Genomic DNA, 25,782 nt, shown 5'->3' with positions numbered 1-25,782 from the left:
ACTTTTTGCACTTGTGTTAGTGTTGCAAAACCACTTTCCGCACTTGTGCTGGCGTTGAAATCCATTATTCGCACTTGTGTTAGTGTTGCAAAACCACTTTTCGCACTTGTGTTAGTGTTGCAAAACCAATTTCCACACTTGTGCTTGTATTTAACACCACTTTCCGCACTCGTCCTAGTGTTGAAAACCACTTTTCGCAATTGGGTTAGTGTTGCAAAACCACTTTTCGCAAATCGGTTAGTGTTGCAAAACCACTTATCGCACTTGCGCTCATGTTGACAACCACTTTCCACACTTGTGTTAGTGTTGCTAACCGCTTTCCGCACTCATGCTACTGTTGTAAACCATTATTAGCATTTGTGTTAGTGTTGCAAAAACCAATTTCCACACTTATGCTGGTGTTGAAAACCACTTTTTGCACATCTGCTTGTGTTGAAAACCACTTTTCGCACTTGTGCTGGCATTGAAAACCACCTTTTGCAATTGTGTTAGTGTTGCAAAACCACTTTCCACACCTTTGTAATTGTTGCAAAAACCACTTTCCGCGCTTGTACAGGTGTTGTAAACAATTATTCACACCTGTGTTAGTGTTGCAAAACCACTTTCCGCACATGTGCTGGCGTTGAAAACCACTTTTTGCACATCTGCTTGTGCTGAAAACCACTTTTCGCACTTGTGCTCGCATTGAAAACCACTTTTTGCACTTGTGTTAGTGTTGCAAAACCACTTTCCACACTTGTGTAATTGTTGCAAAAACCACTTTCCGCACTTGTACTGGCGTTGTAAACCATTATTCGCACTTGTGCTAGTGTTGAAAAGCACTTTCCGCACTTGAGCTAGTGTTGCAGAACTACTTTCCGCACTTGTGCTGGCATTGAATACCACTTTTTGCACTTGTGTTAGTGTTGCAAAACCACTTTCCACACTTGTGCTGGCATTGAATACCACTTTCCGCACTTGAGCAAGTGTTGCAGAACCATTTTTGCACTTGTGTTGCAGTTGCAATACCACTTTTCGCACTTGCGCTACTGTTGAAAACCACAAATCGCATTTGTCTTAGTGTTGCAAAACCAATTTCCATACTTGTGCTGGCATTGAAACCACTTTCGGCACTCGTGCTAATGTTGAAACCCACTTTCCACACTTGTGTTAGTGTTGCAAAACCAATTCCCACACTTGTGCTTGTATTTAACACCACTTTCCGCACTCGTGCTAGTGTTGAAAACCACTTTTCGTAATTGGGTTAGTGTTGCAAAACCACTTTTCGCAATTGGGTCCGTGTTGCAAAACCACTTATCGCACTTGTGCTCATGTTGCAAACCACTTTCTGCACTCATGCTACCGTTGTAAACCATTATTCGCATTTGTGTTGGTGTTGCAAAAACCAATTTCCACACTTATGCTGGTGTTGCAGAACCACTTTTCGCACTTGTGCTGGGGTTGAAAACAACTTTCCACACTTGTGTTATTGTTGCAAAAACCACTTTTCGCACTTGTGCTGGCGTTGAAAACCTCTCTCCGCACTTGAGTTGGTGTTGCAAAACCACTTTCCACACTTGCGCTCATGTTGAAATGCACGTTCTACACTTGTGCCTGTGTTGCAAAACTACTTTCCGCACTTGTGCTGGTGTTGAAAACAACTTTTCGCACTTTTTGCAGTTGTGTTAGTGTTGAGAACCACTTTTTGCACTTGTGTTATTGTTGCAAAACCACTTTTCGCACTTGCACCAGTGTTGAAAACAACAATTCGCAATTGTCTTCATGTTGCAAAACCACTTATCGCACTTGTGCTCGTGTTGAAAACTACTTTACACACTTGTGTTAGTGTTGCAAACCACTTTCTGCACTCGTGCTGGGGTTGCAAACCATTATTGGCATTTGTGTTAGTGTCGCAAAAAACAATTTCCACACATGCTGGCATTGAAAACCACTTTCAGCACTCGTGCTGGTGTTGAAAACCACTTTTCGCATTTTGGTTTCGTGTTGCAAAACCACTTTTCACACTCGTGCTGGCGTTGAAAACCACTTTTTGCACTTCTGCTAGTGTTGAAAACCACTTAATGCACTTGTGTTTGTGTTGCAAAACCACTTTTGACACTTGTGTTAGTGTTGCTAAACGACTTTTTGCACTTGTGTTAGTGTTTAAAACCACTTTCCACACTGGAGCTAGTGTTGCAGAACGACCTTCCGCACTTGTGCTGGCATTGAAAACCACTTTCCCCACTTGAGCTTGTGTTGCAGAACCACTTTTCGCACTTGTGCTGGCGTTGAAAACAACTTTCCACACTTGTGTTATTGTTGCAAAATCCACTTTCCGCACTTGTACAGGTGTTGTAAACCATTATTCACACTTGGGTTAGTGTTGCAAAACCACTTTCCGCACATGTGCTGGCGTTGAAAACCACTTTTTGCACTTCTGCTAGTGTTGAAAACCACTTTTCGCACTTGTGCTGGCATTGAAAACCACTTTTTGCACTTGTGTTAGTGTTGCAAAACCACTTTCCACATTTGTGTAATTGTTGCAAAAACCATTTTCCGCACTTGTGCTGGCGTTGTAAACCACTATTCGCACTTGTGTTAGTGTTGCAAAACCACTTTTCGCACTTGTGCTCGTGTTGAAAAGCACTTTCCGCACTTGAGTTAGTGTTGCAGAACTACTTTCCGCACTTGTGCTGCCGTTGAAAACCACGCTCCGCACTTGAGCTAGTGTTGCAAAACCACTTTCCACACTTGCGCTCGTGTTGAAAACCACTTTCACACTTGTGTTAGTGTTGCAAAACCACTTTTTGCGCTTATGTTAGTGTTTAAAACCACTTTCCCCACTTGAGCTAGTGTTGCAGAACTACCTTCCGCACTTGTGCTGGCATTGAAAACCACTTTCCCCACTTGAGCTTGTGTTGCAGAACCACTTTTCGCACTTGTGCTGGCGTTGAAAACAACTTTCCACACTTGTGTTATTGTTGCAAAAACCACTTTCCGCACTTGTACAGCTGTTGTAAACCATTATTCACACTTGTGTTAGTGTTAAAAAACCACTTTCCGCACATGTGCTGGCGTTGAGAACCACTTTTTGCACATCTGCTAGTGTTGAAAACCACTTTTCGCACTTGTGCTGGCATTGAAAACCACTTTTGTTTTATTTGTGTTAGTGTTGCAAAACCACTTTCCACACTTGTGTTATTGTTGCAAAACCACTTGCCACACTTGCGCTCGTGTTGAAATGCACGTTCTACACTTGTGCCTGTGTTGCAAAACTACTTTCCGCACTTGTGCTGGTGTTGAAAACAACTTTTCGCACTTTTTGCAATTGTGTTAGTGTTGAAAACCACTTTTTGCACTTGTGTTATTGTTGCAAAACCACTTTTCGCACTTGCACCAGTGTTGAAAACAACAATTCGCATTTGTCTTCGTGTTGAAAAACCACTTATCGCACTTGTGCTCATGTTGAAAACTACTTTACACACTTGTGTTAGTGTTGCAAACCACTTTCTGCACTCGTGCTGGGGTTGCAAACCATTATTCGCATTTGTGTTAGTGTCGCAAAAAACAATTTCCACACATGCTGGCATTGAAAACCACTTTCAGCACTCGTGCTGGTGTTGAAAACCACTTTTCGCATTTTGGTTTCGTGTTGCAAAACCACTTTTCACACTCGTGCTGGCATTGAAAACCACTTTACGCACAAGTGTTGGTGCTGAAAACCACGTTCCGCACTCGTGCTCGTGTTGCAAAACCACTTTTCGCACTTGTATTATTGTTGCAAAAACCACTTTCCGCGCTCGTGCTGGTGTTGAAATCCACTTATCGCACCTGTGTTAGTGTTGCAAAACCACTTTTCGCTCTTGAGATCGTGTTGCAGAACCACTTTTCGCACATGTGCTCGTGTTGAAAACCACTTTCCACACTTGCGTTAGTGTTGCAAACCACTTTCTGCGCTCGTGCTATTGTTGTAAAGCATTATTCGCATTTGTGTTAGTGTTGCAAAAACCAATTTCCACACTTATGCTGGCGTAAAAAACCACTTTCAGCACTCGTGCTCATGTTGAAAACCACTTTTCGCATTTGGTTTAGTATTGCAAAACGACTTTTCGCACTTGGGTTATTGTTGCAAAAACCACTTTCGGTACTCGTTCTAGTGTTGTAAACCACTTATGGCACTTGTGTTAGTGTTGCAAAACCACTTTCACACTTGTGTTAGTGTTGCTAACCACTTTTCGCACTTGTGCTGCCGTTGAAAACCACGCTCCGCACTTGAGCTAGTGTTGCAAAACCACTTTCCGCACTTGAACAGGTGTTGTAAGCCATTATTCACACTTGTGTTAGTGTTGCAAAACCACTTTCCGCACATGTGCTGGCGTTGAAAACCACTTTTTGTACTTCTGCTAGTGTTGAAAACCACTTTTCGCACTTGTGCTGGCATTGAAAACCACTTTTTGCACTTGTGTTAGTGTTGCAAAACCACTTTCCGCACTTGTGCTGGCGTTGAAATCCATTATTCGCACTTGTGTTAGTGTTGCAAAACCACTTTTCGCACTTGTGCTCGTGTTGAAAAGCCCTTTCCGCACTTGAGCTAGTGTTGCAGAACTACTTTCCGCACTTGTGCTGGCATTGAATACCAATTTTTGCACTTGGGTTAGTGTTGCAAAACCACTTTCCACACTTGTGCTGGCATTGAATACCACTTTCCGCACTCGTGCTAATGTGGAAAACCACTTTCCGCAATTGGGTTAGTGTTGCAAAACCACTTGTCGCACTTGTACTCGTGTTGAAAACCACTTTGCACACTTGTGTTAGTGTTGCAAAACCAATTTCCACACTTGTGCTTGTATTTAACACCACTTTCCGCACTCGTCCTAGTGTTGAAAACCACTTTTCGCAATTGGGTTAGTGTTGCAAAACCACTTTTCGCAATTGGGTTAGTGTTGCAAAACCACTTATCGCACTTGTGCTCATGTTGACAACCACTTTCCACACTTGTGTTAGTGTTGCAAACCACTTTCCGCACTCATGCTACTGTTGTAAACCATTATTCGCATTTGTGTTAGTGTTGCAAAAACCAATTTCCACACTTATGCTGGTGTTGAAAACCACTTTTTGCACATCTGCTAGTGTTGAAAACCACTTTTCGCACTTGTGCTGGCATTGAAAACCACTTTTTGCACTTGTGTTAGTGTTGCAAAACCACTTTCCGCACTTGTGCTGGCGTTGAAATCCATTATTCGCACTTGTGTTAGTGTTGCAAAACCACTTTTCGCACTTGTGCTCGTGTTGAAAAGCACTTTCCGCACTTGAGCTAGTGTTGCAGAACTACTTTCCGCACTTGTGCTGGCATTGAATACCACTTTTTGCACTTGGGTTAGTGTTGCAAAACCACTTTCCACACTTGTGCTGGCATTGAATACCACTTTCCGCACTCGTGCTAATGTTGAAAACCACTTTCCGCACTCGTGCTAATGTTGAAAACCACTTTCCGCAATTCGGTTAGTGTTGTAAAACCACTTATCGCACTTGCGCTCATGTTGACAACCACTTTCCACACTTGTGTTAGTGTTGCAAACCAATTTCCGCACTCATGCTACTGTTGTAAACCATTATTCGCATTTGTGTTAGTGTTGCAAAAACCAATTTCCACACTTATGCTGGTGTTGAAAACCACTTTTTGCACATCTGCTTGTGTTGAAAACCACTTTTCGCACTTATGCTGGCATTGAAAACCATTTTTTACACTTGTGTTAGTGTTGCAAAACCCCTTTCCACACTTGTGTAATTGTTGCAAAAACCACTTTTCGCACTTGTACTGGCGTTGTAAACCATTATTCGCACTTGTGCTAGTGTTGAAAAGCACTTTCCGCACTTGAGCTAGTGTTGCAAAACCACTTGCCACACTTGCGTTCGTGTTGAAATGCACGTTCTACACTTGTGCCTGTGTTGCAAAACTACTTTCCGCACTTGTGCTGGTGTTGAAAACAACTTTTCGCACTTTTTGCAATTGTGTTAGTGTCGAAAACCACTTTTTGCACTTGTGTTATTGTTGCAAAACCACTTTTCGCACTTGCACCAGTGTTGAAAACAACAATTCGCATTTGTCTTCGTGTTGCAAAACCACTTATCGCACTTGTGCTCATGTTGAAAACTACTTTACACACTTGTGTTAGTGTTGCAAACCACTTTCTGCACTCGTGCTGGGGTTGCAAACCATTATTCGCATTTGTGTTAGTGTCGCAAAAAACAATTTCCACACATGCTGGCATTGAAAACCACTTTCAGCACTCGTGCTGGTGTTGAAAACCACTTTTCGCATTTTGGTTTCGTGTTGCAAAACCACTTTTCACACTCGTGCTGGCATTGAAAACCACTTTACGCACAAGTGTTGGTGCTGAAAACCACTTTCTGCACTCGTGCTCGTGTTGCAAAACCACTTTTCGCACTTGTATTATTGTTGCAAAAACCACTTTCCGCGCTCGTGCTGGTGTTGAAATCCACTTATCGCACCTGTGTTAGTGTTGCAAAACCACTTTTCGCTCTTGAGATCGTGTTGCAGAACCACTTTTCGCACATGTGCTCGTGTTGAAAACCACTTTCCATACTTGCGTTATTGTTGCAAAAACCACTTTCGGTACTCGTTCTAGTGTTGTAAACCACTTTTTGCACTTGTGTTAGTGTTGCAAAACCACTTTCCGCACTTGTGCTGGCGTTGAAATCCATTATTCGCACTTGTGTTAGTGTTGCAAAACCACTTTTCGCACTTGTGCTCGTGTTGAAAAGCACTTTCTGCACTTGAGCTAGTGTTGCAGAACTACTTTCCGCACTTGTGCTGGCATTGAATACCACTTTTTGCACTTGTGTTAGTGTTGCAAAACCACTTTCCGCACTTGTGCTGGCGTTGAAATCCATTATTCGCACTTGTGTTAGTGTTGCAAAACCACTTTTCGTACTTGTGCTCGTGTTGAAAAGCACTTTCCGCACTTGAGCTAGTGTTGCAGAACTACTTTCCGCACTTGTGCTGGCATTGAATACCAATTTTTGCACTTGGGTTAGTGTTGCAAAACCAATTTCCACACTTGTGCTTGTATTTAACACCACTTTCCGCACTCGTCCTAGTGTTGAAAACCACTTTTCGCAATTGGGTTAGTGTTGCAAAACCACTTATCGCACTTGCGCTCATGTTGACAACCACTTTCCACACTTGTGTTAGTGTTGCTAACCACTTTCCGCACTCATGCTACTGTTGTAAACCATTATTAGCATTTGTGTTAGTGTTGCAAAAACCAATTTCCACACTTATGCTGGTGTTGAAAACCACTTTTTGCACATCTGCTTGTGTTGAAAACCACTTTTCGCACTTGTGCTGAGATTGAAAACCACCTTTTGCAATTGTGTTAGTGTTGCAAAACCACTTTCCACACTTGTGTAATTGTTGCAAAAACCACTTTCCGCGCTTGTACAGGTGTTGTAAACCATTATTCACACCTGTGTTAGTGTTGCAAAACCACTTTCCGCACATGTGCTGGCGTTGAAAACCACTTTTTGCACATCTGCTTGTGTTGAAAACCACTTTTCGCACTTGTGCTCGCATTGAAAACCACTTTTTGCACTTGTGTTAGTGTTGCAAAACCACTTTCCACACTTGTGTAATTGTTGCAAAAACCACTTTCCGCACTTGTACTGGCGTTGTAAACCATTATTCGCACTTGTGCTAGTGTTGAAAAGCACTTTCCGCACTTGAGCTAGTGGTGCAGAACTACTTTCCGCACTTGTGCTGGCATTGAATTCCACTTTTTGCACTTGTATTAGTGTTGCAAAACCACTTTCCACACTTGTGCTGGCGTTGAATACCACTTTCCGCACTTGAGCAAGTGTTGCAGAACCATTTTTGCACTTGTGTTGCTGTTGCAATACCACTTTTCGCACTTGCGCTACTGTTGAAAACAACAAATCGCATTTGTCTTAGTGTTGCAAAACCAATTTCCATACTTGTGCTGGCATTGAAAACCACTTTCGGCACTCGTGCTAATGTTGAAACCCACTTTCCACACTTGTGTTAGTGTTGCAAAACCAATTCCCACACTTGTGCTTGTATTTAACACCACTTTCCGCACTCGTGCTAGTGTTGAAAACCACTTTTCGTAATTGGGTTAGTGTTGCAAAACCACTTTTCGCAATTGGGTTCGTGTTGCAAAACCACTTATCGCACTTGTGCTCATGTTGACAACCACTTTCCACACTTGTGTTAGTGTTGCAAACCACTTTCCGCAATCATGCTACTGTTGTAAACCATTATTCGCATTTGTGTTAGTGTTGCAAAAACCAATTTCCACACTTATGCTGGTGTTGAAAACCACTTTTTCGCACTTGTGCTGGCATTGAAAACCACTTTTTACACTTGTGTTAGTGTTGCAAAACCCCTTTCCACACTTGTGTAATTGTTGCAAAAACCACTTTTCGCACTTGTACTGGCGTTGTAAACCATTATTCGCACTTGTGCTAGTGTTGAAAAGCACTTTCCGCACTTGAGCTAGTGTTGCAGAACTACTTTCCGCACTTGTGCTGGCATTGAATACCACTTTTTGCACTTGTGTTAGTGTTGCAAAATCACTTTTCGCACTTGTGCTGCTGTTGAAAACCACTTTCACACTTGTGTTAGTGTTCCAAAACCACTTTTACACTTGTGTTAGTGTTGCAAAACCACTTTTCGCACTTGTGCTGCTGTTGAAAACCATGCTCCGCACTTGATCTAGTGTTGCAAAACCACTTTCCACACTTGCGCTCGTGTTGAAAACCACTTTCACACTTGTGTTAGTGTTCCAAAACCACTTTTACACTTGTGTTAGTGTTGCAAAACCACTTTTCGCACTTGTGCTGCTGTTGAAAACCATGCTCCGCACTTGATCTAGTGTTGCAAAACCACTTTCCAGACTTGCGCTCTTGTTGAAAACCACTTTCACACTTGTGTTAGTGTTCCAAAACCACTTTTGGCACTTGTATTAGTGTTGCAAAACCACAGTTTGCACTTGTGTTAGTGTTTAAAACCACTTTCCACACTTGAGCTAGTGTTGCAGAACTACCTTCCGCACTTGTGCTGGCATTGAAAACCACTTTCCCCACTTGAGCTTGTGTTGCAGAACCACTTTTTGCAATTGTGCTGGCGTTGAAAACAACTTTCCACACTTGTGTTATTGTTGCAAAAACCACTTTCCGCACTTGTACAGGTGTTGTAAACCATTATTCACGCTTGTGTTAGTGTTGCAAAACCACTTTCCACACTTGTGTAATTGTTGCAAAAACCACTTTCCGCACTTGTGCTGGCGTTGTAAACCATTATTCGCACTTGTGTTAGTGTTGCAAAACCACTTTTCGCACTTGTGCTCGTGTTGAAAAGCACTTTCCGCACTAGAGTTAGTGTTGCAGAACTACTTTCCGCACTTGTGCTGCCGTTGAAAACCACGCTCCGCACTTGAGCTAGTGTTGCAAAACCACTTTCCACACTTGCGCTCGTGTTGAAAACCACTTTCACACTTGTGTTAGTGTTGCAAAACCACTTTTAGCACTTGTGTTAGTGTTGCAAAACCACTTTTTGCGCTTATGTTAGTGTTTAAAACCACTTTCCCCACTTGAGCTAGTGTTGCAGAACTACCTTCCGCACTTGTGCTGGCATTGAAAACCACTTTCCCCACTTGAGCTTGTGTTGCAGAACCACTTTTCGCACTTGTGCTGGCGTTGAATACAACTTTCCACACTTGTGTTATTGTTGCAAGAACCACGTTCCGCACTTGTACAGCTGTTGTAAACCATTATTCACACTTGTGTTAGTGTTGAAAAACCACTTTCCGCACATGTGCTGGCGTTGAGAACCACTTTTTGCACATCTGCTAGTGTTGAAAACCACTTTTCGCACTTGTGCTGGCATTGAAAACCACTTTTGTTTTACTTGTGTTAGTGTTGCAAAACCACTTTTGGCACTTGTGTTAGTGTTGCTAAACCACTTTTTGCACTTGTGTTAGTGTTTAGAACCACTTTCCACACTTGAGCTAGTGGTGCAGAACTACCTTCCGCACTTGTGCTGGCATTGAAAACCACTTTCCGCACTTGAGCTTGTGTTGCAGAACCACTTTTCGCACTTGTGCTGGCGTTGAAAACAACTTTCCAAACTTGTGTTATTGTTGCAAAACCACTTGCCACACTTGCGCTCGTGTTGAAATGCACGTTCTACACTTGTGCCTGTGTTGCAAAACTACTTTCCGCACTTGTGCTGGTGTTGAAAACAACTTTTCGCACTTTTTGCAATTGTGTTAGTGTTGAAAACCACTTTTTGCACTTGTGTTATTGTTGCAAAACCACTTTTCGCACTTGCACCAGTGTTGAAAACAACAATTCGCATTTGTCTTCGTGTTGCAAAACCACTTATCGCACTTGTGCTCATGTTGAAAACTACTTTACACACTTGTGTTAGTATTGCAAACCACTTTCTGCACTCGTGCTGGGGTTGCAAACCATTATTCGCATTTGTGTTAGTGTCGCAAAAAACAATTTCCACACATGCTGGCATTGAAAACCACTTTCAGCACTCGTGCTGGTGTTGAAAACCACTTTTCGCATTTTGTTTCGTGTTGCAAAACCACTTTTCACACTCGTGCTGGCATTGAAAACCACTTTACGCACAAGTGTTGGTGCTGAAAACCACTTTCCGCACTCGTGCTCGTGTTGCAAAACCACTTTTCGCACTTGTATTATTGTTGCAAAAACCACTTTCCGTGCTCGTGCTGGTGTTGAAATCCACTTATCGCACCTGTGTTAGTGTTGCAAAACCACTTTTCGCTCTTGAGATCGTGTTGCAGAACCACTTTTCGCACATGTGCTCGTGTTGAAAACCACTTTCCACACTTGCGTTAGTGTTGCAAACCACTTTCTGCACTCGTGCTAGTGTTGTAAAGCATTATTCGCATTTGTGTTAGTGTTGCAAAAACCAATTTCCACACTTATGCTGGCGTTGAAAACCACTTTCAGCACTCGTGCTCATGTTGAAAACCACTTTTCGCATTTGGTTTAGTATTGCAAAACGACTTTTCGCACTTGGGTTATTGTTGCAAAAACCACTTTCGGTACTCGTTCTAGTGTTGTAAACCACTTATGGCACTTGTGTTAGTGTTGCAAAACCACTTTCACACTTGTGTTAGTGTTGCTAACCACTTTTCGCACTTGTGCTGCCGTTGAAAACCACGCTCCGCACTTGAGCTAGTGTTGCAAAACCACTTTCCGCACTTGTACAGGTGTTGTAAGCCATTATTCACACTTGTGTTAGTGTTGCAAAACCACTTTCCGCACATGTGCTGGCGTTGAAAACCACTTTTTGCACTTCTGCTAGTGTTGAAAACCACTTTTCGCACTTGTGCTGGCATTGAAAACCACTTTTTGCACTTGTGTTAGTGTTGCAAAACCACTTTCCGCACTTGTGCTGGCGTTGAAATCCATTATTCGCACTTGTGTTAGTGTTGCAAAACCACTTTTCGCACTTGTGCTCGTGTTGAAAAGCACTTTCCGCACTTGAGCTAGTGTTGCAGAACTACTTTCCGCACTTGTGCTGGCATTGAATACCACTTTTTGCACTTGGGTTAGTGTTGCAAAACCACTTTCCACACTTGTGCTGGCATTGAATACCACTTTCCGCACTCGTGCTAATGTTGAAAACCACTTTCCGCAATTGGGTTAGTGTTGCAAAACCACTTGTCGCACTTGTACTCGTGTTGAAAACCACTTTCCACACTTGTGTTAGTGTTGCAAAACCAATTTCCACACTTGTGCTTGTATTTAACACCACTTTCCGCACTCGTCCTAGTGTTGAAAACCACTTTCGCAATTGGGTTAGTGTTGCAAAACCACTTTTCGCAATTCGGTTAGTGTTGCAAAACCACTTATCGCACTTGCGCTCATGTTGACAACCACTTTCCACACTTGTGTTAGTGTTGCTAACCACTTTCCGCACTCATGCTACTGTTGTAAACCATTATTAGCATTTGTGTTAGTGTTGCAAAAACCAATTTCCACACTTATGCTGGTGTTGAAAACCACTTTTTGCACATCTGCTTGTGTTGAAAACCACTTTTCGCACTTGTGCTGGCATTGAAAACCACCTTTTGCAATTGTGTTAGTGTTGCAAAACCACTTTCCACACTTGTGTAATTGTTGCAAAAACCACTTTCCGCGCTTGTACAGGTGTTGTAAACCATTATTCACACCTGTGTTAGTGTTGCAAAACCACTTTCCGCACATGTGCTGGCGTTGAAAACCACTTTTTGCACATCTGCTTGTGTTGAAAACCACTTTTCGCACTTGTGCTCGCATTGAAAACCACTTTTTGCACTTGTGTTAGTGTTGCAAAACCACTTTCCACACTTGTGTAATTGTTGCAAAAACCACTTTCCGCACTTGTACTGGCGTTGTAAACCATTATTCGCACTTGTGCTAGTGTTGAAAAGCACTTTCCGCACTTGAGCTAGTGTTGCAGAACTACTTTCCGCACTTGTGCTGGCATTGAATACCACTTTTTGCACTTGTGTTAGTGTTGCAAAACCACTTTCCACACTTGTGCTGGCGTTGAATACCACTTTCCGCACTTGAGCAAGTGTTGCAGAACCATTTTTGCACTTGTGTTGCTGTTGCAATACCACTTTTCGCACTTGTACAGCTGTTGTAAACCATTATTTACACTTGTGTTAGTGTTGAAAAACCACTTTCCGCACATGTGCTGGCGTTGAGAACCACTTTTTGCACATCTGCTAGTGTTGAAAACCACTTTTCGCACTTGTGCTGGCATTGAAAACCACTTTTGTTTTACTTGTGTTAGTGTTGCAAAACCACTTTTGGCACTTGTGTTAGTGTTGCAAAACCACTTTCCACACTTGTGTAATTGTTGCAAAACCACTTTCCACACTTGTGCTGGCGTTGAATACCACTTTCCGCACTTGAGCAAGTGTTGCAGAACCATTTTTGCACTTGTGTTGCTGTTGCAATACCACTTTTCGCACTTGCGCTACTGTTGAAAACCACAAATCGCATTTGTCTTAGTGTTGCAAAACCAATTTCCATACTTGTGCTGGCATTGAAAACCATTTTCGGCACTCGTGCTAATGTTGAAACCCACTTTCCACACTTGTGTTAGTGTTGCAAAACCAACTCCCACACTTGTGCTTGTATTTAACACCACTTTCCGCACTCGTGCTAGTGTTGAAAACCACTTTTCGTAATTGGGTTAGTGTTGCAAAACCACTTTTCGCAATTGGGTTCGTGTTGCAAAACGACTTATCGCACTTGTGCTCATGTTGACAACCACTTTTCGCACTTGTGCTGGCATTGAAAACCACTTTTGTTTTACTTGTGTTAGTGTTGCAAAACCACTTTTGGCACTTGTGTTAGTGTTGCTAAACCACTTTTTGCACTTGTGTTAGTGTTTAGAACCACTTTCCACACTTGAGCTAGTGGTGCAGAACTACCTTCCGCACTTGTGCTGGCATTGAAAACCACTTTCCGCACTTGAGCTTGTGTTGCAGAACCACTTTTCGCACTTGTGCTGGCGTTGAAAACAACTTTTCCACACTTGTGTTATTGTTGCAAAACCACTTGCCACACTTGCGCTCGTGTTGAAATGCTCGTTCTACACTTGTGCCTGTGTTGCAAAACTACTTTCCGCACTTGTGCTGGTGTTGAAAACAACTTTTCGCACTTTTTGCAATTGTGTTAGTGTTGAAAACCACTTTTTGCACTTGTGTTATTGTTGCAAAACCACTTTTCGCACTTGCACCAGTGTTGAAAACAACAATTCGCATTTGTCTTCGTGTTGCAAAACCACTTATCGCACTTGTGCTCATGTTGAAAACTACTTTACACACTTGTGTTAGTGTTGCAAACCACTTTCTGCACTCGTGCTGGGGTTGCAAACCATTATTCGCATTTGTGTTAGTGTCGCAAAAACAATTTCCACACATGCTGGCATTGAAAACCACTTTCAGCACTCGTGCTGGTGTTGAAAACCACTTTTCGCATTTTGGTTTCGTGTTGCAAAACCACTTTTCACACTCGTGCTGGCATTGAAAACCACTTTACGCACAAGTGTTGGTGCTGAAAACCACTTTCCGCACTCGTGCTCGTGTTGCAAAACCACTTTTCGCACTTGTATTATTGTTGCAAAAACCACTTTCCGCGCTCGTGCTGGTGTTGAAATCCACTTATCGCACCTGTGTTAGTGTTGCAAAACCACTTTTCGCTCTTGAGATCGTGTTGCAGAACCACTTTTCGCACATGTGCTCGTGTTGAAAACCACTTTCCACACTTGCGTTAGTGTTGCAAACCACTTTCTGCGCTCGTGCTAGTGTTGTAAAGCATTATTCGCATTTGTGTTAGTGTTGCAAAAACCAATTTCCACACTTATGCTGGCGTTGAAAACCACTTTCAGCACTCGTGCTCATGTTGAAAACCACTTTTCGCATTTGGTTTAGTATTGCAAAACGACTTTTCGCACTTGGGTTATTGTTGCAAAAACCACTTTCGGTACTCGTTCTAGTGTTGTAAACCACTTATGGCACTTGTGTTAGTGTTGCAAAACCACTTTCACACTTGTGTTAGTGTTGCTAACCACTTTTCGCACTTGTGCTGCCGTTGAAAACCACACTCCGCACTTGAGCTGGTGTTGCAAAACCACTTTCCGCACTTGTACAGGTGTTGTAAGCCATTACTCACACTTGTGTTAGTGTTGCAAAACCACTTTCCGCACATGTGCTGGCGTTGAAAACCACTTTTTGCACTTCTGCTAGTGTTGAAAACCACTTTTCGCACTTGTGCTGGCATTGAAAACAACTTTCCACACTTGTGTTATTGTTGCAAAAACCACTTTTCGCACTTGTGTTAGTGTTGCTAACCACTTTCCGCACTCATGCTACTGTTGTAAACCATTATTAGCATTTGTGTTAGTGTTGCAAAAACCAATTTCCACACTTATGCTGGTGTTGAAAACCACTTTTTGCACATCTGCTTGTGTTGAAAACCACTTTTCGCACTTGTGCTGGCATTGAAAACCACCTTTTGCAATTGTGTTAGTGTTGCAAAACCACTTTCCACACTTGTGTAATTGTTGCAAAAACCACTTTCCGCGCTTGTACAGGTGTTGTAAACCATTATTCACACCTGTGTTAGTGTTGCAAAACCACTTTCCGCACATGTGCTGGCGTTGAAAACCACTTTTTGCACATCTGCTTGTGTTGAAAACCACTTTTCGCACTTGTGCTCGCATTGAAAACCACTTTTTGCACTTGTGTTAGTGTTGCAAAACCACTTTCCACACTTGTGTAATTGTTGCAAAAACCACTTTCCGCACTTGTACTGGCGTTGTAAACCATTATTCGCACTTGTGCTAGTGTTGAAAAGCACTTTCCGCACTTGAGCTAGTGTTGCAGAACTACTTTCCGCACTTGTGCTGGCATTGAATACCACTTTTTGCACTTGTGTTAGTGTTGCAAAACCACTTTCCACACTTGTGCTGGCGTTGAATACCACTTTCCGCACTTGAGCAAGTGTTGCAGAACCATTTTTGCACTTGTGTTGCTGTTGCAATAACACTTTTCGCACTTGTACAGCTGTTGTAAACCATTATTTACACTTGTGTTAGTGTTGAAAAACCACTTTCCGCACATGTGCTGGCGTTGAGAACCACTTTTTGCACATCTGCTAGTGTTGAAAACCACTTTTCGCACTTGTGCTGGCATTGAAAACCACTTTTGTTTTACTTGTGTTAGTGTTGCAAAACCACTTTTGGCACTTGTGTTAGTGTTGCAAAACCACTTTCCACACTTGTGTAATTGTTGCAAAAACTACTTTCCGCGCTTGTACAGGTGTTGTAAACCATTATTCACACCTGTGTTAGTGTTGCAAAACCACTTTCCGCACATGTGCTGGCGTTGAAAACCACTTTTTGCACATCTGCTTGTGTTGAAAACCACTTTTCGCACTTGTGCTCGCATTGAAAACCACTTTTTGCACTTGTGTTAGTGTTGCAAAACCACTTTCCACACTTGTGTAATTGTTGCAAAAACCACTTTCCGCACTTGTACTGGCGTTGTAAACCATTATTCGCACTTGTGCTAGTGTTGAAAAGCACTTTCCGCACTTGAGCTAGTGTTGCAGAACTACTTTCCGCACTTGTGCTGGCATTGAATACTACTTTTTGCACTTGTATTAGTGTTGCAAAACCACTTTCCACACTTGTGCTGGCGTTGAATACCACTTTCCGCACTTGAGCAAGTGTTGCAGAACCATTTTTGCACTTGTGTTGCTGTTGCAATACCACTTTTCGCACTTGCGCTACTGTTGAAAACCACAAATCGCATTTGTCTTAGTGTTGCAAAACCAATTTCCATACTTGTGCTGGCATTGAAAACCACTTTCGGCACTCGTGCTAATGTTGAAACCCACTTTCCACACTTGTGTTAGTGTTGCAAAACCAATTCCCACACTTGTGCTTGTATTTAACACCACTTTCCGCACTCGTGCTAGTGTTGAAAACCACTTTTCGTAATTGGGTTAGTGTTGCAAAACCACTTTTCGCAATTGGGTTCGTGTTGCAAAACCACTTATCGCACTTGTGCTCATGTTGACAACCACTTTTCGCACTTGTGCTGGCATTGAAAACCACTTTTGTTTTACTTGTGTTAGTGTTGCAAAACCACTTTTGGCACTTGTGTTAGTGTTGCTAAACCACTTTTTGCACTTGTGTTAGTGTTTAGAACCACTTTCCACACTTGAGCTAGTGGTGCAGAACTACCTTCCGCACTTGTGCTGGCATTGAAAACCACTTTCCGCACTTGAGCTTGTGTTGCAGAACCACTTTTCGCACTTGTGCTGGCGTTGAAAACAACTTTCCACACTTGTGTTATTGTTGCAAAACCACTTGCCACACTTGCGCTCGTGTTGAAATGCTCGTTCTACACTTGTGCCTGTGTTGCAAAACTACTTTCCGCACTTGTGCTGGTGTTGAAAACAACTTTTCGCACTTTTTGCAATTGTGTTAGTGTTGAAAACCACTTTTTGCACTTGTGTTATTGTTGCAAAACCACTTTTCGCACTTGCACCAGTGTTGAAAACAACAATTCGCATTTGTCTTCGTGTTGCAAAACCACTTATCGCACTTGTGCTCATGTTGAAAACTACTTTACACACTTGTGTTAGTGTTGCAAACCACTTTCTGCACTCGTGCTGGGGTTGCAAACCATTATTCGCATTTGTGTTAGTGTCGCAAAAAACAATTTCCACACATGCTGGCATTGAAAACCACTTTCAGCACTCGTGCTGGTGTTGAAAACCACTTTTCGCATTTTGGTTTCGTGTTGCAAAACCACTTTTCACACTCGTGCTGGCATTGAAAACCACTTTACGCACAAGTGTTGGTGCTGAAAACCACTTTCCGCACTCGTGCTCGTGTTGCAAAACCACTTTTCGCACTTGTATTATTGTTGCAAAAACCACTTTCCGCGCTCGTGCTGGTGTTGAAATCCACTTATCGCACCTGTGTTAGTGTTGCAAAACCACTTTTCGCTCTTGAGATCGTGTTGCAGAACCACTTTTCGCACATGTGCTCGTGTTGAAAACCACTTTCCACACTTGCGTTAGTGTTGCAAACCACTTTCTGCGCTCGTGCTAGTGTTGTAAAGCATTATTCGCATTTGTGTTAGTGTTGCAAAAACCAATTTCCACACTTATGCTGGCGTTGAAAACCACTTTCAGCACTCGTGCTCATGTTGAAAACCACTTTTCGCATTTGGTTTAGTATTGCAAAACGACTTTTCGCACTTGGGTTATTGTTGCAAAAACCACTTTCGGTACTCGTTCTAGTGTTGTAAACCACTTATGGCACATGTGTTAGTGTTGCAAAACCACTTTCACACTTGTGTTAGTGTTGCTAACCACTTTTCGCACTTGTGCTGCCGTTGAAAACCACGCTCCGCACTTGAGCTAGTGTTGCAAAACCACTTTCCGCACTTGTACAGGTGTTGTAAGCCATTATTCACACTTGTGTTAGTGTTGCAAAACCACTTTCCGCACATGTGCTGGCGTTGAAAACCACTTTTTGCAATTCTGCTAGTGTTGAAAACCACTTTTCGCACTTGTGCTGGCATTGAAAACAACTTTCCACACTTGTGTTATTGTTGCAAAAACCACTTTTCGCACTTGTGCTGGCGTTGAAATCCATTATTCGCACTTGAGTTGGTGTTGCAAAACCACTTTCCACACTTGCGCTCGTGTTGAAATGCACGTTCTACACTTGTGCCTGTGTTGCAAAACTACTTTCCGCACTTGTGCTGGTGTTGAAAACAACTTTTCGCACTTTTTGCAGTTGTGTTAGTGTTGAGAACCACTTTTTGCACTTGGGTTATTGTTGCAAAACCACTTTTCGCACTTGCACCAGTGTTGAAAACAACAATTCGCATTTGTCTTCGTGTTGCAAAACCACTTATCGCACTTGTGCTCGTGTTGAAAACTACTTTACACACTTGTGTTAGTGTTGCAAACCACTTTCTGCACTCGTGCTGGGGTTGCAAACCATTATTCGCATTTGTGTTAGTGTCGCAAAAAACAATTTCCACACATGCTGGCATTGAAAACCACTTTCAGCACTCGTGCTGGTGTTGAAAACCACTTTTCGCATTTTGGTTTCGTGTTGCAAAACCACTTTTCACACTCGTGCTGGTGTTGAAAACCACTTAATGCAATTGTGTTTGTGTTGCAAAACCACTTTTGGCACTTGTGTTAGTGTTGCTAAACGACTTTTTGCACTTGTGTTAGTGTTTAAAACCACTTTCCACACTGGAGCTAGTGTTGCAGAACGACCTTCCGCACTTGTGCTGGCATTGAAAACCACTTTCCCCACTTGAACTTGTGTTGCAGAACCACTTTTCGCAATTGTGCTGGCGTTGAAAACAACTTTCCACACTTGTGTTATTGTTGCAAAATCCACTTTCCGCACTTGTACAGGTGTTGTAAACCATTATTCACACTTGGGTTAGTGTTGCAAAACCACTTTCCGCACATGTGCTGGCGTTGAAAACCACTTTTTGCACTTCTGCTAGTGTTGAAAACCACTTTTCGCACTTGTGCTGGCATTGAAAACCACTTTTTGCACTTGTGTTAGTGTTGCAAAACCACTTTCCACACTTGTGTAATTGTTGCAAAAACCACTTTCCGCACATGTGCTGGCGTTGTAAACCATTATTCGCACTTGTGTTAGTGTTGCAAAACCACTTTTCGCACTTGTGCTCATGTTGAAAAGCACTTTCCGCACTTGAGCTATTGTTGCAGAACTACTTTCCGCACTTGTGTTGGCATGGAATACCCGTTTTTGCACTTGTGTTAGTGTTGCAAACCACTTTCCACACTTGTGCTGGCATTGAATACCACTTTCCGCACTCGTGCTAATGTTGAAAACCACTTTCCGCAATTGGGTTAGTGTTGCAAAACCAATTTCCACACTTGTGCTTGTATTTAACACCACTTTCCGCACTCGTCCTAGTGTTGAAAACCACTTTTCGCAATTGGGTTAGTGTTGCAAAACCACTTTTCGCAATTGGGTTAGTGTTGCAATACCACTTATCGCACTTGTGCTCATGTTGACAACCACTTTCCAGACTTGTGTTAGTGTTGCAAACCACTTTCCGCACTCATGCGACTGTTGTAAACCATTATTCGCATTTGTGTTAGTGTTGCAAAAACCAATTTCCACACTTATGCTGGTGTTGAAAACCACTTTTTGCACATCTGCTTGTGTTGAAAACCACTTTTCGCACTTGTGCTGGCATTGAAAACCACTTTTTACACTTGTGTTAGTGTTGCAAAACCACTTTCCACACTTGTGTAATTGTTGCAAAAACCACTTTTCGCACTTGAGCTTGTGTTGCAGAACCACTTTTCGCACTTGTGCTGGCGTTGAAAACAACTTTCCACACTTGTGTTATTGTTGCAAAAACCACTTTCCGCACTTGTACAGGTGTTGTAAACCATTATTCACACTTGTGTTAGTGTTGAAAAACCACTTTCCGCACATGTGCTGGCGTTGAAAACCACTTTTTGCACATCTGCTAGTGTTGAAAACCACTTTTCGCACTTGTGCTGGCATTGAAAACCACTTTTTTTTTACTTGTGTTAGTGTTGCAAAACCACTTTTGGCACTTGTGTTAGTGTTGCTAAACCACTTTTTGCATTTGTGTTAGTGTTTAAAACCACTTTCCACACTTGAGCTAGTGGTGCAGAACTACCTTTCGCACTTGTGCTGGCATTGAAAACCACTTTCCGCACTTGAGCTTGTGTTGCAGATCCACTTTTCGCACTTGTGCTGGCGTTGAAAACAACTTTCCACACTTGTGTTATTGTTGCAAAAACCACTTTCCGCACTTGTACAGGTGTTGTAAACCATTATTTACACTTGTGTTAGTGTTGAAAAACCACTTTCCGCACATGTGCTGGCGTTGAAAACCACTTTTTGCACATCTGCTAGTGTTGAAAACCACTTTTCGCACTTGTGCTGGCATTGAAAACCACTTTTTTTTTACTTGTGTTAGTGTTGCAAAACCACTTTTGGCACTTGTGTTAGTGTTGCGAAACCACTTTTTGCACTTGTGTTAGTGTTTAAAACCACTTTCCACACTTGAGCTCGTGGTGCAGAACTACCTTTCGCACTTGTGCTGGCATTGAGAACCACTTTCCGCACTTGAGCTTGTGTTGCAGAACCACTTTTCGCACTTGTGCTGGCGTTGAAAACAACTTTCCACACTTGTGTTATTGTTGCAAAACCACTTTCCACACTTGCGCTCGTGTTGAAATGCACGTTCTACACTTGTGCCTGTGTTGCAAAACTACTTTCCGCACTTGTGCTGGTGTTGAAAACAACTTTTCGCACTTTTTGCAATTGTGTTAGTGTTGAAAACCACTTTTTGCACTTGTGTTATTGTTGCAAAACCACTTTTCGCACTTGCACCAGTGTTGAAAACAACAATTCGCATTTGTCTTCGTGTTGCAAAACCACTTATCGCACTTGTGCTCGTGTTGAAAACTACTTTACACACTTGTGTTAGTGTTGCAAACCACTTTCTGCACTCGTGCTGGGGTTGCAAACCATTATTCGCATTTGTGTTAGTGTCGCAAAAAACAATTTCCACACATGCTGGCATTGAAAACCACTTTCAGCACTCGTGCTGGTGTTGAAAACCACTTTTCGCATTTTGGTTTCGTGTTGCAAAACACTTTTCACACTCGTGCTGGCATTGAAAACCACTTCACGCACAAGTGTTGGTGCTGAAAACCACTTTCCGCACTCGTGCTCGTGTTGCAAAACCACTTTTCGCACTTGTATTATTGTTGCAAAAACCACTTTCCATGCTCGTGCTGGTGTTGAAATCCACTTATCGCACCTGTGTTAGTGTTGCAAAACGACTATTCGCACTTGTGTTATTGTTGCAACAACCACTTTCGGTGCTCGTGCTATTGTTGTAAACCATTTATGGCACTTGTGTTAGTGTTGAAAACCACTTTCACACTTGTGTTAGTGTTCCAAAACCACTTTTAGCACTTGTATTAGTGTTGCAAAACCACATTTTCCACTTGTGTTAGTGTTTAAAACCACTTTCCACACTTGCACTTGCGCTACTGTTGAATACCACAAATCGCATTTGTCTTAGTGTTGCAAAACCAATTTCCATACTTGTGCTGGCATTGAAAACCACTTTCGGCACTCGTGCTAATGTTGAAACCCACTTTTCGCAATTGGGTTAGTGTTGCAAAACCACTTGTTGCACTTGTACTCGTGTTGAAAACCACTTTCCACACTTGTGTTAGTGTTGCAAAACCAATTTCCACACTTGTGCTTGTATTTAACACCACTTTCCGCACTCGTGCTAGTGTTGAAAACCACTTTTCGTAATTGGGTTAGTGTTGCAAAACCACTTTTCGCAATTGGGTTCATGTTGCAAAACCACTTATCGCACTTGTGCTCATGTTGCAAACCACTTTCCGCACTCATGCTACTGTTGTAAACCATTATTCGCATTTGTGTTGGTGTTGCAAAAACCAATTTCCACACTTATGCTGGTATTGCAGAACCACTTTTCGCACTTGTGCTGGCGTTGAAAACAACTTTCCACACTTGTGTTATTGTTGCAAAAACCACTTTTCGTACTTGTGCCGGCGTTGAAAACCACTCTCCGCACTTGAGTTGGTGATGCAAAACCACTTATCGCACTTGCGCTCATGTTGACAACCACTTTCCACACTTGTGTTAGTGTTGCTAACCACTTTCCGCACTCATGCTACTGTTGTAAACCATTATTAGCATTTGTGTTAGTGTTGCAAAAACCAATTTCCACACTTATGCTGGTGTTGAAAACCACTTTTTGCACATCTGCTTGTGTTGAAAACCACTTTTCGCACTTGTGCTGGCATTGAAAACCACCTTTTGCACTTGTGTTAGTGTTGCAAAACCACTTTCCACACTTGTGTAATTGTTGCAAAAACCACTTTCCGCGCTTGTACAGGTGTTGTAAACCATTATTCACACCTGTGTTAGTGTTGCAAAACCACTTTCCGCACATGTGCTGGCGTTGAAAACCACTTTTTGCACATCTGCTTGTGTTGAAAACCACTTTTCGCACTTGTGCTCGCATTGAAAACCACTTTTTGCACTTGTGTTAGTGTTGCAAAACCACTTTCCATACTTGTGTAATTGTTGCAAAAACCACTTTCCGCACTTGTACTGGCGTTGTAAACCATTATTCGCACTTGTGCTAGTGTTGAAAAGCACATTCCGCACTTGAGCTAGTGTTGCAGAACTACTTTCCGCACTTGTGCTGGCATTGAATACCACTTTTTGCACTTGTGTTAGTGTTGCAAAACCACTTTCCACACTTGTGCTGGCGTTGAATACCACTTTCCGCACTTGAGCAAGTGTTGCAGAACCATTTTTGCACTTGTGTTGCTGTTGCAATACCACTTTTCGCACTTGCGCTACTGTTGAAAACCACAAATCGCATTTGTCTTAGTGTTGCAAAACCAATTTCCATACTTGTGCTGGCATTGAAAACCACTTTCGGCACTCGTGCTAATGTTGAAACCCACTTTTCGCAATTGGGTTAGTGTTGCAAAACCACTTGTCGCACTTGTACTCGTGTTGAAAACCACTTTCCACACTTGTGTTAGTGTTGCAAAACCAATTCCCACACTTGTGCTTGTATTTAACACCACTTTCCGCACTCGTGCTAGTGTTGAAAACCACTTTTCGTAATTGGGTTAGTGTTGCAAAACCACTTTTCGCAATTGGGTTCGTGTCGCAAAACCACTTATCGCACTTGTGCTCATGTTGAAAACCACTTTCCGCACTCATGCTACTGTTGTAAACCATTATTCGCATTTGTGTTGGTGTTGCAAAAACCAATTTCCACACTTATGCTGGTGTTGCAGAACCACTTTTCGCACTTGTGCTGGCGTTGAAAACAACTTTCCACACTTGTGTTATTGTTGCAAAAACCACTTTTCGCACTTGTGCTGGCGTTGAAAACCTCTCTCCGCACTTGAGTTGGTGTTGCAAAACCACTTTCCGCACTTGTACAGGTGTTGTAAGCCATTATTCACACTTGTGTTAGTGTTGCAAAACCACTTTCCGCACATGTGCTGGCGTTGAAAACCACTTTTTGCACTTCTGCTAGTGTTGAAAACCACTTTTCGCACTTGTGCTGGCATTGAAAACAACTTTCCACACTTGTGTTATTGTTGCAAAAACCACTTTTCGCACTTGTGCTGGCGTTGAAATCCATTATTCGCACTTGAGTTGGTGTTGCAAAACCACTTTCTACACTTGCGCTCGTGTTGAAATGCACGTTCTTCACTTGTGCCTGTGTTGCAAAACTACTTTCCGCACTTGTGCTGGTGTTGAAAACAACTTTTCGCACTTTTTGCAGTTGTGTTAGTGTTGAGAACCACTTTTTGCACTTGGGTTATTGTTGCAAAACCACTTTTCGCACTTGCACCAGTGTTGAATACAACAATTCGCATTTGTCTTCGTGTTGCAAAACCACTTATCGCACTTGTGCTCGTGTTGAAAACTACTTTACACACTTGTGTTAGTGTTGCAAACCACTTTCTGCACTCGTGCTGGGGTTGCAAACCATTATTCGCATTTGTGTTAGTGTCGCAAAAAACAATTTCCACACATGCTGGCATTGAAAACCACTTTCAGCACTCGTGCTGGTGTTGAAAACCACTTTTCGCATTTTGGTTTCGTGTTGCAAAACCACTTTTCACACTCGTGCTGGTGTTGAAAACCACTTAATGCACTTGTGTTTGTGTTGCAAAACCACTTTTGGCACTTGTGTTAGTGTTGCTAAACGACTTTTTGCACTTGTGTTAGTGTTTAAAACCACTTTCCACACTGGAGCTAGTGTTGCAAAACCACTTTTCACACTCGTGCTGGTGTTGAAAACCACTTAATGCACTTGTGTTTGTGTTGCAAAACCACTTTTGGCACTTGTGTTAGTGTTGCAAAACCACTTTTCGCACTTGTGCTCATGTTGAAAACCACTTTCCGCAATTGGGTTAGTGTTGCAAAACCACTTGCGCACTTGTACTCATGTTGAAAACCACTTTCCACACTTGTGTTAGTGTTGCAAAACCAATTTCCACACTTGTGCTTGTATTTAACACCACTTTCCGCACTCGTCCTAGTGTTGAAAACCACTTTTCGCAATTGGGTTAGTGTTGCAAAACCACTTTTCGCAATTGGGTTAGTGTTGCAATACCACTTATCGCACTTGTGCTCATGTTGACAACCACTTTCCAGACTTGTGTTAGTGTTGCAAACCACTTTCCGCACTCATGCGACTGTTGTAAACCATTATTCGCATTTGTGTTAGTGTTGCAAAAACCAATTTCCACACTTATGCTGGTGTTGAAAACCACTTTTTGCACATCTGCTTGTGTTGAAAACCACTTTTCGCACTTGTGCTGGCATTGAAAACCACTTTTTACACTTGTGTTAGTGTTGCAAAACCACTTTCCACACTTGTGTAATTGTTGCAAAAACCACTTTCCGCACTTGTACTGGCGTTGCAAACCATTATTCGCACTTGTGCTAGTGTTGAAAAGCACTTTCCGCACTTGAGCTTGTGTTGCAGAACCACTTTTCGCACTTGTGCTGGCGTTGAAAACAACTTTCCACACTTGTGTTATTGTTGCAAAAACCACTTTCCGCACTTGTACAGGTGTTGTAAACCATTATTCACACTTGTGTTAGTGTTGAAAAACCACTTTCCGCACATGTGCTGGCGTTGAAAACCACTTTTTGCACATCTGCTAGTGTTGAAAACCACTTTTCGCACTTGTGCTGGCATTGAAAACCACTTTTTTTTTACTTGTGTTAGTGTTGCAAAACCACTTTTGGCACTTGTGTTAGTGTTGCTAAACCACTTTTTGCATTTGTGTTAGTGTTTAAAACCACTTTCCACACTTGAGCTAGTGGTGCAGAACTACCTTTCGCACTTGTGCTGGCATTGAAAACCACTTTCCGCACTTGAGCTTGTGTTGCAGATTCACTTTTCGCACTTGTGCTGGCGTTGAAAACAACTTTCCACACTTGTGTTATTGTTGCAAAAACCACTTTCCGCACTTGTACAGGTGTTGTAAACCATTATTTACACTTGTGTTAGTGTTGAAAAACCACTTTCCGCACATGTGCTGGCGTTGAAAACCACTTTTTGCACATCT

The sequence above is a fragment of the Myxine glutinosa genome, chromosome 5 (genome assembly GCF_964187855.1).
Source record: "Myxine glutinosa chromosome 5, kmMyxGlut1.1, whole genome shotgun sequence".
NCBI lineage: Eukaryota > Metazoa > Chordata > Myxini > Myxiniformes > Myxinidae > Myxine > Myxine glutinosa.
Note: the sequence above shows the minus strand (reverse complement) of the source record.